Genomic DNA, 10,676 nt, shown 5'->3' with positions numbered 1-10,676 from the left:
GTCTCTCTAGCCCGGAAGCAGAGAGAGAGGTTTCCTAGGCCAGGGCTGGGCACCTGGAGTTCCCCCTGTTGGCACAGCCGGGCCTTCCCGCCCTGCAAAGCCCCGGAGGGTCTGGGCTTGGGGGTGGCTCTTTAAGGAAGGTTTTGGTAGAAAAAGTCAATGTCAGAAGACTTTTGCTTGTGGGCCGGTGCTGTTCCCAGACCTGCCTCTGGTTTGTCACAGCAGGGTGTGATGTTTATGTCCTGCGCGTTTGGTGTCTTGTGAGGTTTAATCTTGAATCTCCATATCTCACAGCCTTCTCTTTCCACAAGCTATTCCTTCATCAGCTTGGGGTATGATTGTATTTTAACAGTTGTGTTGTTGGTATGCCGGCCAAGCGTGTGGTGTTCCTTCACGTGAAAGGAAGAGGCATTCCCACTGCCTGGATAAGGGGCAATTAGACCTTTTGGAGTCAAAGTGTAGGTTGTGACGGGAGGCAGGAAGTCGATACTGCAGTTAAGGCAATGATGTGAGACCTAAGGGGTATCTGATAAACACCCAGTGAAAAGCAAATACTGCTTTATCCTCCGACGAGCCTTAATGCCTGCAGTTACCATTAATTTGAACTGCATTATAAGCTTCTAAATATTAAGCCTCTGGTGTGTATCACTCCTCAGACCATGTTATTAGCATGACAGTAGGTTGCTATCTAAGAAGGGTATTCAATGTGTAAACTCAGAGGTAATAATGAGGTATTTAAATGCACTTGTTAGGGGCATCATATAGCAACCTTGACAGTCCTGAACGAGACATGACTTTAAGGAATTGAAAGTGCTTGGCTGAGTCAAGAAAGGGATTTCAGCAAAAGAGTTGTCTAATAGTACAGGTACTTGTGGTAATGAAGATTAGATAAGTGGTTCAAAAGTCAGTAAGGGCATAGAAATAGCCTGGAACTGAATGTTGCATCGTGTGTTAACAATGTTTTTTTTAGCTAAAGCATGACGGGTTATAAGCCTTTTAAGAATATGTTGACATTGTATATTGAGTGATTAATGGTGCTAATAGTCTTTATAGCGTACAGGAACACCCAGTGCTGCCATGGAACAAGGAGATAGCCCCTGCTACAAATCAAACAACAATGTTATGTCATGAGTTAACTTCTTTAATCTGTATAAAATCAGTTACAAGGGTAGTACTGCTCCATTCATTGAGAGCCTTTCAAGTAGTCTCATTAACTTGATAGCAGGCCTGATTTGTTGCAATAATCAGCATTTGTTGTTCAGAAGTGATCTTGGGCTTTGTGGTTCCCTTGTACTGATAGCTTGGCCACAAAATGTGGAACTATTGAGGAGGGCTTTAAAGCCAAAACTGTTCATGTGTGTAAGGGTAATACCAAGAAACCACTGCAATCCAAACTAGCTGTTTTTCTTTCTCTTTTAATGATCTGGCTGGCTGCACTTGCAAGTTTAACACAGATATTTTGAATTAAATAAAATAACAAAGAAAGTGATGGATAAGATTTCTCCAGTGTTACCAATAGCAATTTAGCTTCTGTCATTTTAATTCTTAAAATTCTATTTATTTTTCCTTTCTATAGAACCTCTTTTTTTTATGCTCCTCCACATATTAAAATACAATGATGGCTTTAATAATAATTTTCATTTATTTTAAAATAAAATATTTAGATTTTAACTAGCTTTCTCTTGGTTAAAAAGTGCTTTGGGACTAATTTCCATACTGTTTGAACTGATTAATAGTTACAGGGTGAGGGGAAAAAAGGAATCCAAAGCCATAGCTTGAGATCCTTGTATCCAGGCAGGATTAGCTTTTCTTTAGCCTCATGGTTAATGTCATAGGGCAGTGGGTTGGTGGGTTGGGTGTGTATGTTTGTATGTCAGAGTTTATAATAATAATTGGAAATAAATGTAAAACTGAAATAAAATTTCTAGAGCTATATGTGAACAAACATAGTTGAGCGTGCTGCCTTAGCAAGGCTGGCAAGTTCTGGGACTGGGATACTAATGCCCAGTTCTTTCTCAGGTCTGTCAATAAATGAACTTTTGACTGGCACTAGTTTGCATACAGCATCCATATAATGTAGCAGTTGTTATGTAGAACTTGCGTGATAGAACAGGGATAGCAGTGTCATCCTACCATTTACGAAATGTTAGGAGGTACTACAGACGTGTTGCTCTATATAGAGCATGTGGGCTTATATAGAGAGTGTCTTCCTACTCCAGAGAGCTTTTAATTTATATGATGTTGAAAATAAAAGATGAAAGGCTGGAACAAGAAAGGAGGAATTAATCTAGTGATAAAGTTTTGCTTTTTTACTTCTATTTTTTTTTGTTTTGTTTGCTCTTTAACAAGTAATTCAAGATAAAAACATTATATCTGAAAAGGAAAAGTCTGGCTCAGTCTCAATTTTTTCCTTTTTCTTTCACTATGGAGTTAGAGCTTGCCACTCAATCCTAAAAATAAACTCTGTAAGGTGAAGGTTAGGTGCTAGTAGCAAATCCTTCCATATTTGTATTGACTTCCTTGTATGGAGGAGGTTGTATGAATCAGTTTTTATTCTGTGTATTTTGTTGGTTTGTTGTGTTTTGGTTTTTTTCCTGGTAGCAGGAGTTATTGGCAACTGTAAGTGTTTCCAGATGGTAAGGATAAAAAGGTAAAAATGAACTATATTAAAATTTCTCCTTCAGGAACCTAATGCAATGCATTTGAAAACTCAGTGCTTCCTTAAAATGTCAGAGTAAAGATGCTAAAGAACTATCTTGCTTGTGCATCAAACGGGCTGGCTTCAAAATAGCTGTAACTCTTTACTGCAATTTTTTCATCTCTTTGAGATTTAGAAGTCTCCTTTATACTCTTTATACTTTGCTGCTTAATATCATCATTCTTTCCCATTGACTTCATGGCTCACACTTGCTACTGTTCTTAACTCCCTCTGAGTTCTACTTCTGTTTAATTTAAACTGTTCTGCTTCAGTTTCTCTTTATTGAAAATAAACAGTTGCTTCAGAAATTTAATTTGAAATTTGTTCTTCTCAGCATATATTGCCCTTTCTCTGCATTACTTCATCCTGTATTCTGTTTTTTCAAAGTATTTAATGGTATATTTTTATATTGTCTTGACTTTATGTCCACCCACGCCTTCAGTGATCTCCTCCAATCTTCTTTGTGATGTTTGAGTTCATTGAACTGCTGTAAGGTCACAGGTGCCTTGCTCGTGGTTAAATCTGAGGCGTAATTCTTGTTTCATCCACCCTAATCTGTCTGTCACCTTTGGTGCTCAACCCTGTCCCATTTTCTTTACTTGATGTATGTGGTGTTTTCATTGATATTTTCCAATTATATTGCGATGTTTTTTTCCGTAGACTGTCGTTTCTACTCTGTTCTGTTCCTGAAGTCAGTGTATTCTGCTGTATTTGACTCATTTCAGTTCTAAGTGGCAGGTTCAGAACCTTCTGGTTAACCCACCACCTTTCTTTTTAACCTCCTTTTTGTATTCTTGGTTTTTGCCAAGACACCATGTGTTCAGCCTCTGTACCTGAAATTTTCAAAAGCTGCCTTGCTTCCCTCTGAATCTGACTCCTTTTTCCTTAGATTTTGGGATTTTATAGAATTAAGTTCTGATATTTCACCCTGTGCCACCATAGCTTTACTGACTTTCCGCAGTCCTCCAGGCTTTATGAGAAATTTTTGGTGACTGCTCCATACCTGACATTTTTCTCCCTTCACTCATTTATCATCCGTCATTTTTCCTTTCCTACTGTTCTGAATGTGCTGCCTTCTCTTAGGAGCACCTCAGTTCAGTGGATTTGAAATACTATGATGTTTTCAGTCTCTTTCCATCTTGTATATTGACCTTAAACATATTCCTTTTCTTTCTTCTATGACATTTCTGTCTTCTAAGTGTACATGCCAAGTTTTTAACTTTTTGTCCTTCTTCTATGACCCCTCTATGCTTGCTATTCTGTACCTGACTCCTATATCCTAATGCTCCTAATTAATAGTGGTGAGTACAGAGGAGCTAATAGTAACATTAGTTAATATTAATGTGTTAATGTCAAGGTGAAGAAGGAAAGGCAAAAGACTGCTAAAAAATATTTTCATTTCTTCTTGATGTAAGAGAGCGGACTAAAAGACCTTATGTTTTCCTCCAAGGGGCATGAAGTCATGTTACCCAATTATTGGAGGCCTTCAGGGGGGAAACTGTATTATATATAGCACTCTTGAAGCCCTTCTATTAAATATACAGTTGATAGATCTTAGCTTAGAGACTTGTATTTCTGTTCTGCATTTGAATTTTAAAGCTGTCTTAAAGGAACAAAAGAGACTCAGTTTTGTACTCAGTATTTTATGAGCCCTTCTAATATGAGTAACAGGAATAGTTCAATCATATTATATATGAACAGAAAAAAAAATACAATGCCAGAGGTTAAACACTCAAGACCTTGCCCATGCCTCATTAGCCAGAAGCAATTCTCAGGCTCCTGTCATTAACCTGGATATGATATTACTACTATTTTAATTATTTTTTTTAGTGCATTACTGTAGGACTAGTTAATCTAAGAATTGCCATAGAAACATGTGGCATTTGGAAGATTCAGTATGTAATGTATTACTTGATATTTGCAGTAGGAAAAAAAAGTGTTAAAATGTTTAGAAATAGGATTGATCTAATTATGGCTTCAGAAAAATCTGTGTGTTGAGTCTACATTGGCCTAATGTTTTCAGTTGTCAGTGTGGAAAGCCATCTTCAGAGGTCAATTCACCCTCTCCCATTGCAGTTATTTATCACACAGTGTTTAACTGTGTGAGATGAATTGTTCTGAAAACGGGGATTAGGATTCTTCTTCCTGCCTATGGAGATCCTGCTGCCAGCAGAACTTTTGCAGTGCAGTTCTCTTGGTATCAGGCAACACCACTGGGAATGATGACAGAGCAAATGTATAAGTTGCTAAATTTCCTGAAAGTAATCAAGTAAACTTAGGGTGTTTTATTGCATAGGCTTTATCTGAAAACAAATGTTAGAAGAAAAAGCGATAAAATAAGTATGGAAATAAATAATATTTATCGGAAGCAGTGGGTCAAAGGCGTTCAAGTTTTACCTTGCTATTTTCATTGAAGTTATTGCAAAAAAGAAATGTTTTTCTTATTACTTCTAGTTGGTCTGGAGGAAAACCACCTGACTGATATTTGGAAACAGTCATAATTGGAAGGGTAAGTTTTACTTTTGAGTGAAAAGCAAACCTTAGATTTAATGTGAAGTGCCAACAACTTGAACCTTACGTAGTTGATTCCCTTCATTAAATAACTGATTAATGCAATTAAAAACTTCAGATCCTTGTTCTTCATAAAAATTTTCAACAAGTCTAGACACTCTGTGGTTTGTATTTAACTGAAAAACTAAAAGAATTTTTGGGTAATATTAAAATACTAACCTGCATTGGTGGGTTGCTGCATTTTTTTTAGTACAGTAGTTAGTCTAATAAAAATCATTTTCCTCCGTGTCTTGATGACTAACAATCTTTCACAGAACCTCACGTGAAGAAGTCTGTCTGGGGTCTTGATATTTTAAAAAAACCAACCAAACAAAAAAACCAATTAAAATACTACTGCTCTTAGCCATTATGCCATGTTCTTTTTAACGGTGTTAATAATGTGAAATTATATTTCATTTAAAGCAAAATCTATTTGATGAAAACTACATGAACACAAGGCAAGGTTTTTAAAACTTGCAGAGCCCCATCCATCTGATAGATATTAGAAGCTTTCATTCAGTCACATGAAAACATGTATTACAAATGCTTCACCATGTTTGTCTTTCCTCCAGATGGTAATTAGACCTTTTCCTCTAACATAGGAGTCACAAGCTGATTTGCTCATTTTGTTTGTGGCTTTCAAATGTGCACTAGTTCACATAGCAGCAAGGATTAGAAATTTATTAAGGGATAAAGATAGCTTTGAATCTTAGTGTTGCTTTCAGTCAATACTGGCACAAAACCCGCATACATATTGCTGCTTTTCTTTCTGCAAATGCTCCATTTCTTCCTTTTTTTTTCCCAGGAACCTTTTTTTTTCCAGAATAGACATTGTGATCCTGATCAGCTTTGGAATCTTGGGGCTGAATAACTTGTTCTGTAATATGAAAATGAGTATTTTTAAATCTGTTTTTTTTAATGGCTGGCCAGGCAGCCAGCAGACCCTATCCTGGTCATGCAGTAAGCACAAGCAGGAAGCTTATTATGCCTTCAACAAATGTTATTAAAAATATAGCATTCTGAAAAGTAGACAACATTTCACAGACATAAAAAAGGGACAATCTGACAAAAAGCACTGAAAACTACTGCTTCTTTAGTAATACCCCAAAGAGAGGCATTGCAGTGGGATAATATTGGAGATACGTCTACTAGCAAAAAGGGGAAATAAAATTTAGAATGTGAGGTACCAACTTTTTTTTAATGCACAGCCAGACTTCAAAATATTAACTGGTTTTACTGAGAAAATTGTATACTTTTCACTGAAAAATGTTATTTTTATCCTACAACCATGTTTAAAACACTTTCTGTATGCATAGAGTTTCCTCATTTTACTTAGATTTTTAATAAGCTATTTTGTAATTGTCAAATTTTTTGGAAAAAATAGTTTACCATTTGTTGTAAAGTAGAGTTTGGTTTTATGTGGGATCTCTTTGGTACAGCAGAAATGTGTGGAGCTATAATAATGTGTCAATTGTTAAGACAAACAAAACCTAGTGTGTGTTCAACAATAGTATATGCAAACTTTGGGCACTAGAGCCTGTTTTTGAGAAAACAAAGCACTGTGATGTGCTTTTGCCTTGAGTGCCCTCGAATCTTTATTTTTTTGATAGAAGGGACCTTTAAAATCTAATCCACAAAATTGAGTTTTATAGTACACCACACACTGTTTATAGATTAAACTAAAAAAGCACATTACCTTAAATTGACTGAATTTTCTGTAGCAGAAAATAAAATTACCTATGGGAAGAATAATTCCTGTGGCTTCTGGCTGAGCTATAATATTTTGTTCTGTATGCAGTATACAGGAGTGTCTTACTTTAATAATCCTGAGGTGTAGGGAGTGTCATCTATTCAAATTCAAATGGAATTAAGGAGACACTTAAATCATAAAAGGCTGAGTTTGTTTTGATGTTTTTTTTACAAAGTGAGAAGTCATAAATAGTAGTGACTTTGTTAGCTGTGACAGTGATTCATGTAGGGAATGCAAGAAGTTGCAGCCACAGCCGTTGGTGAGGTATCTTCTTTCAAGAATCTTAATGGTGTTAAGTCCATTGAGTGCCTTCCTCTTGAATTCAGAAAGTTTTTAAAGGTGAGGAAAAATCATCCCTAGGAAACAAGTCTTACCTTCTGTGCTCTGTAGGGAGAAAGGCTGTTAAGACGATGCTCGTGTTGTAGGAGAGAGGTTCCTGAAGAGTTTTGGTTTGTTCTCGATCAGTCCTATATCAGCTTTCAGTGATGAGATTTGGACAGACCTCAGAGAGAGCATCTCCAAGTATTCATTATTTCAGAACAGCCTCAGAGAATCACAAAAATTACTAACCTAAATGTTAGTAGAGGACAAAGTCTCTGGATTATTAACAGATCCTAAATGGAGTTGAGCAGCTGATGATGAGCCAGCTTTCCTTAGCTGAGAATAAACTTCTCTTTCGATCATTCAGAGTTCATAGAATGTTGTGTAATAGATTGTGCAGAAAAAAATTGGCTTAAGGAATCAAGAAATATCTATACACCTCTGGCATTTCTAAAACTTGATTCTGTAGGCCAGAGCAACCTGGGTGTGTGACTAAGAAATCCTGTGCTTGATTTCAGGTACAAAAAAGTTCCAGTCCTCAGGAAGGAGACACTGTTACAAAAGAAATTCAGAGAATAGCAGGCTGGGGATTGTACCCTTTTTGATGTTAAAAAAGCCACCCTTCTGATACTTTTCCTAGATGTTGGCTGAGAGGGCTTGTGTGAAGAGCCTTAGAAAAGCATAACAAAAGCTTTGCTCTTGGATAGGACGATAGTAGAAGAGAGAACACTTAATAACTTATCTAGTCTCAATGTATTTTTTTCCTGCTGCCTTTCATTTAGCACAGGTATGTCTTTTGGAATGTCTAAAGATTTTTCTGCAAGAAATGCCTTCAGACAGGAAGCATTACAAGTCTTTATTTGGAGAAGAATAATTTTGTGGAATAGCGTAAAAAAAACCCAACAATACAGTAGGTCTAAAAGGAGAGATCAGTGTCAAGCTAAGTGTGTTGATCTTTCTAAGAAAAGTAAGAGTTAGGTGTTGATCCTTCAAAAGAGCTCTGAATGAGTAACCTCAGTCTCTAGTTATGCTCACAGAATATGTTATGGTCTATGTTGGATCTGAGACTTCAAATAATTGTTTTCTATTATTTTGTATATACCAAAAACAGTCCTACTTGGACACCCAAGTTTCAAGCACAGTGTTCCAATGTAGTTAAAAGATTCACTAATTTATCAGAGGAAAACTTTAAATTTATTACAGAACATCAAGCATGTTTGTCATAATCTAATGCTTTGGTATGTTCTGGGTATATTTTGAAAACTTTTAATCATAGCTGTGCACCTAGACCAAATGGTAGATTAATTATTTTGAACTCTCTGGTTGTAATGGTGTACTTCTGTGTGCTATAAATATTCATATAAATTCTGATCTTTTTCCAGAGGTTCCTTTATGTTGGATCAGTAAATTACATGTATCTGTCAAAAAAAATTTCTTTGCCAAGAGTCTGCTTGAAATCCTCTTGCTATCAAAGCTTCCATAGTGCAGTTTTTCCAAGTAATAACCTCATTATTTATGAGAAGTAATTTATTTTGAGTTTTGTGTGTTTTTATTTCACAGTAATAACCATCTCTCCTAGTGAAAGAATGTCTTTTCAGCAGCTCAGCTCATTCTGGCAGCACTGTGGGTGATTAAGAGCTTTCAGAGTGAATTAATCATCTTCACAGACTTTCTCCTGCCCTCACTCAAAACAGGTTAAAGTATTAGTTGAAGAAGGTGCTTCAGCATGATTATCTGATAGCTTTCAAATACAAATAGCAAGTGAATCTTTCCAACTATCAGTAGTGACTACTACCACCTTATTTATGGTAAGCTTACAGCTGTCCATGACAATTACACATATAGAGGTAGTGTACTGGTCTGTTGAGTGGTTTGCTGATTTCTTGATCATCAGGAAAATGTCTTGTGACTAATGCATGGCACAAGCATCAGAAGGACCTACTTCTACTGTTTATTTTATTGCACACTTCCTCGTTAGTTAGCCAGAATAATATTTTTTTAAAAATTGAGTGCCAAAACTTGCTAGTAAAGCAAGTTGCAATGCTAAAGGAGGCAGTCTAGAACTGCAAGCTTTGTCCTCCTTCCTTTCAAGAGTGTTATGTTGAAGAAGCCAGTTTGTCTAGTCTCCTGCAGCCACCTCAGCCTCTCCAGAAGGCAGTGCTCTGGAAAGTAAAAAATGGGGAAATGCATTGCAGGTTATGACATGGAGATGTTAACTTTACTGAAGACCATTACATAGTAGTGATGTTAGTTTATTGATAAATCAAGGCTTTTTCACTCCTGTCTAGATCCCGATTATTATAGGCATTTTGGGCAATACCTTTCCATATTATGGATAGACTCCCTTCTGGCTAAAGTTTGTGATGGTGGGTCTTTTGTACCCTTGCCAAGTAAGTGTATTGTAATATCATCTAATATAATGAAAGACAAATTATGTTTAAAATTTCAAGCAGTATATGTAAGAAAAATTCTGTATTTCTTTTGGGGAAATGTGCTATCTCAGAAGGTTAGACAGATGTTACCGCTTGTACAAGTAACATTTCAGGACCTGCTAAGCTTCTGGAAGCTCAAAGGAATGCTAGCTTTTAAAATTTTGTTTTAAAACATTTTTTTAAAATTGAAATTGTACTTTGTGCTCTATACAAGACCTATAGGGCATGCAGTGTCCTTCCTGACTTCTGTTGCAACATGTAGCATCTAAGCTTACAGCACATTAGCAGCAGCATAAGGTAGTTTATTAGGAAAGACTGAAAGTGCTTCCCCTGCTTTGATTTTTTTAATGAATCATCAGGTAGGAAGTGGATCCAAACTGACCTTATCTTAATGTTTGATAGTTTTCTAACAGCTGTAAAGGTGATACTAGTACACATTTTTTCAGGATTTTTTTTGGTCTTTTTATGAATTATTTTGGTCTTGGTGAAGGTTTTTGTCTTGTTACTAGTGTTGAAATATTTCTTTCAATTATGTATTTTTTATAAGTTTGAGTTTCAGTTTTAGGATCCTTACTCCTTATTATCATTTATCAAAGGCTTTATGTTCTAGCTCACTAAGATCTACTTGCATAATAAGATATGAGGTTTGTTTAGTTTTAATTTAAAATGTTGCATGTGGCCTTGGTTAATTCAGAACATTTTCTTGAAACATAGTGGATTTACCTGTATCATGCTGGCATTGCTTCTGCTGATCATAAAGAATTGAGTAATATTTACTTGTCACATAGGGTGTTAACTCAAACACAGATGAGTTCAGTTCAGATATTGAGGTTGTTACAAAACTCCAGTGTTGACTGCTCCTCTTCCCACAAGTTTGCTGACCCAGGAAAAAATTCTTTTAACAGCCACAGTTTGTAGTCAAGTT

The sequence above is a fragment of the Chaetura pelagica genome, unplaced genomic scaffold (assembly GCF_000747805.2).
Source record: "Chaetura pelagica isolate M959 unplaced genomic scaffold, ChaPel_1.0 scaffold531, whole genome shotgun sequence".
Lineage (NCBI taxonomy): Eukaryota > Metazoa > Chordata > Aves > Apodiformes > Apodidae > Chaetura > Chaetura pelagica.
The sequence above is the reverse complement of the archived record's forward strand: the minus strand, read 5'-3'. Positions refer to the sequence as shown.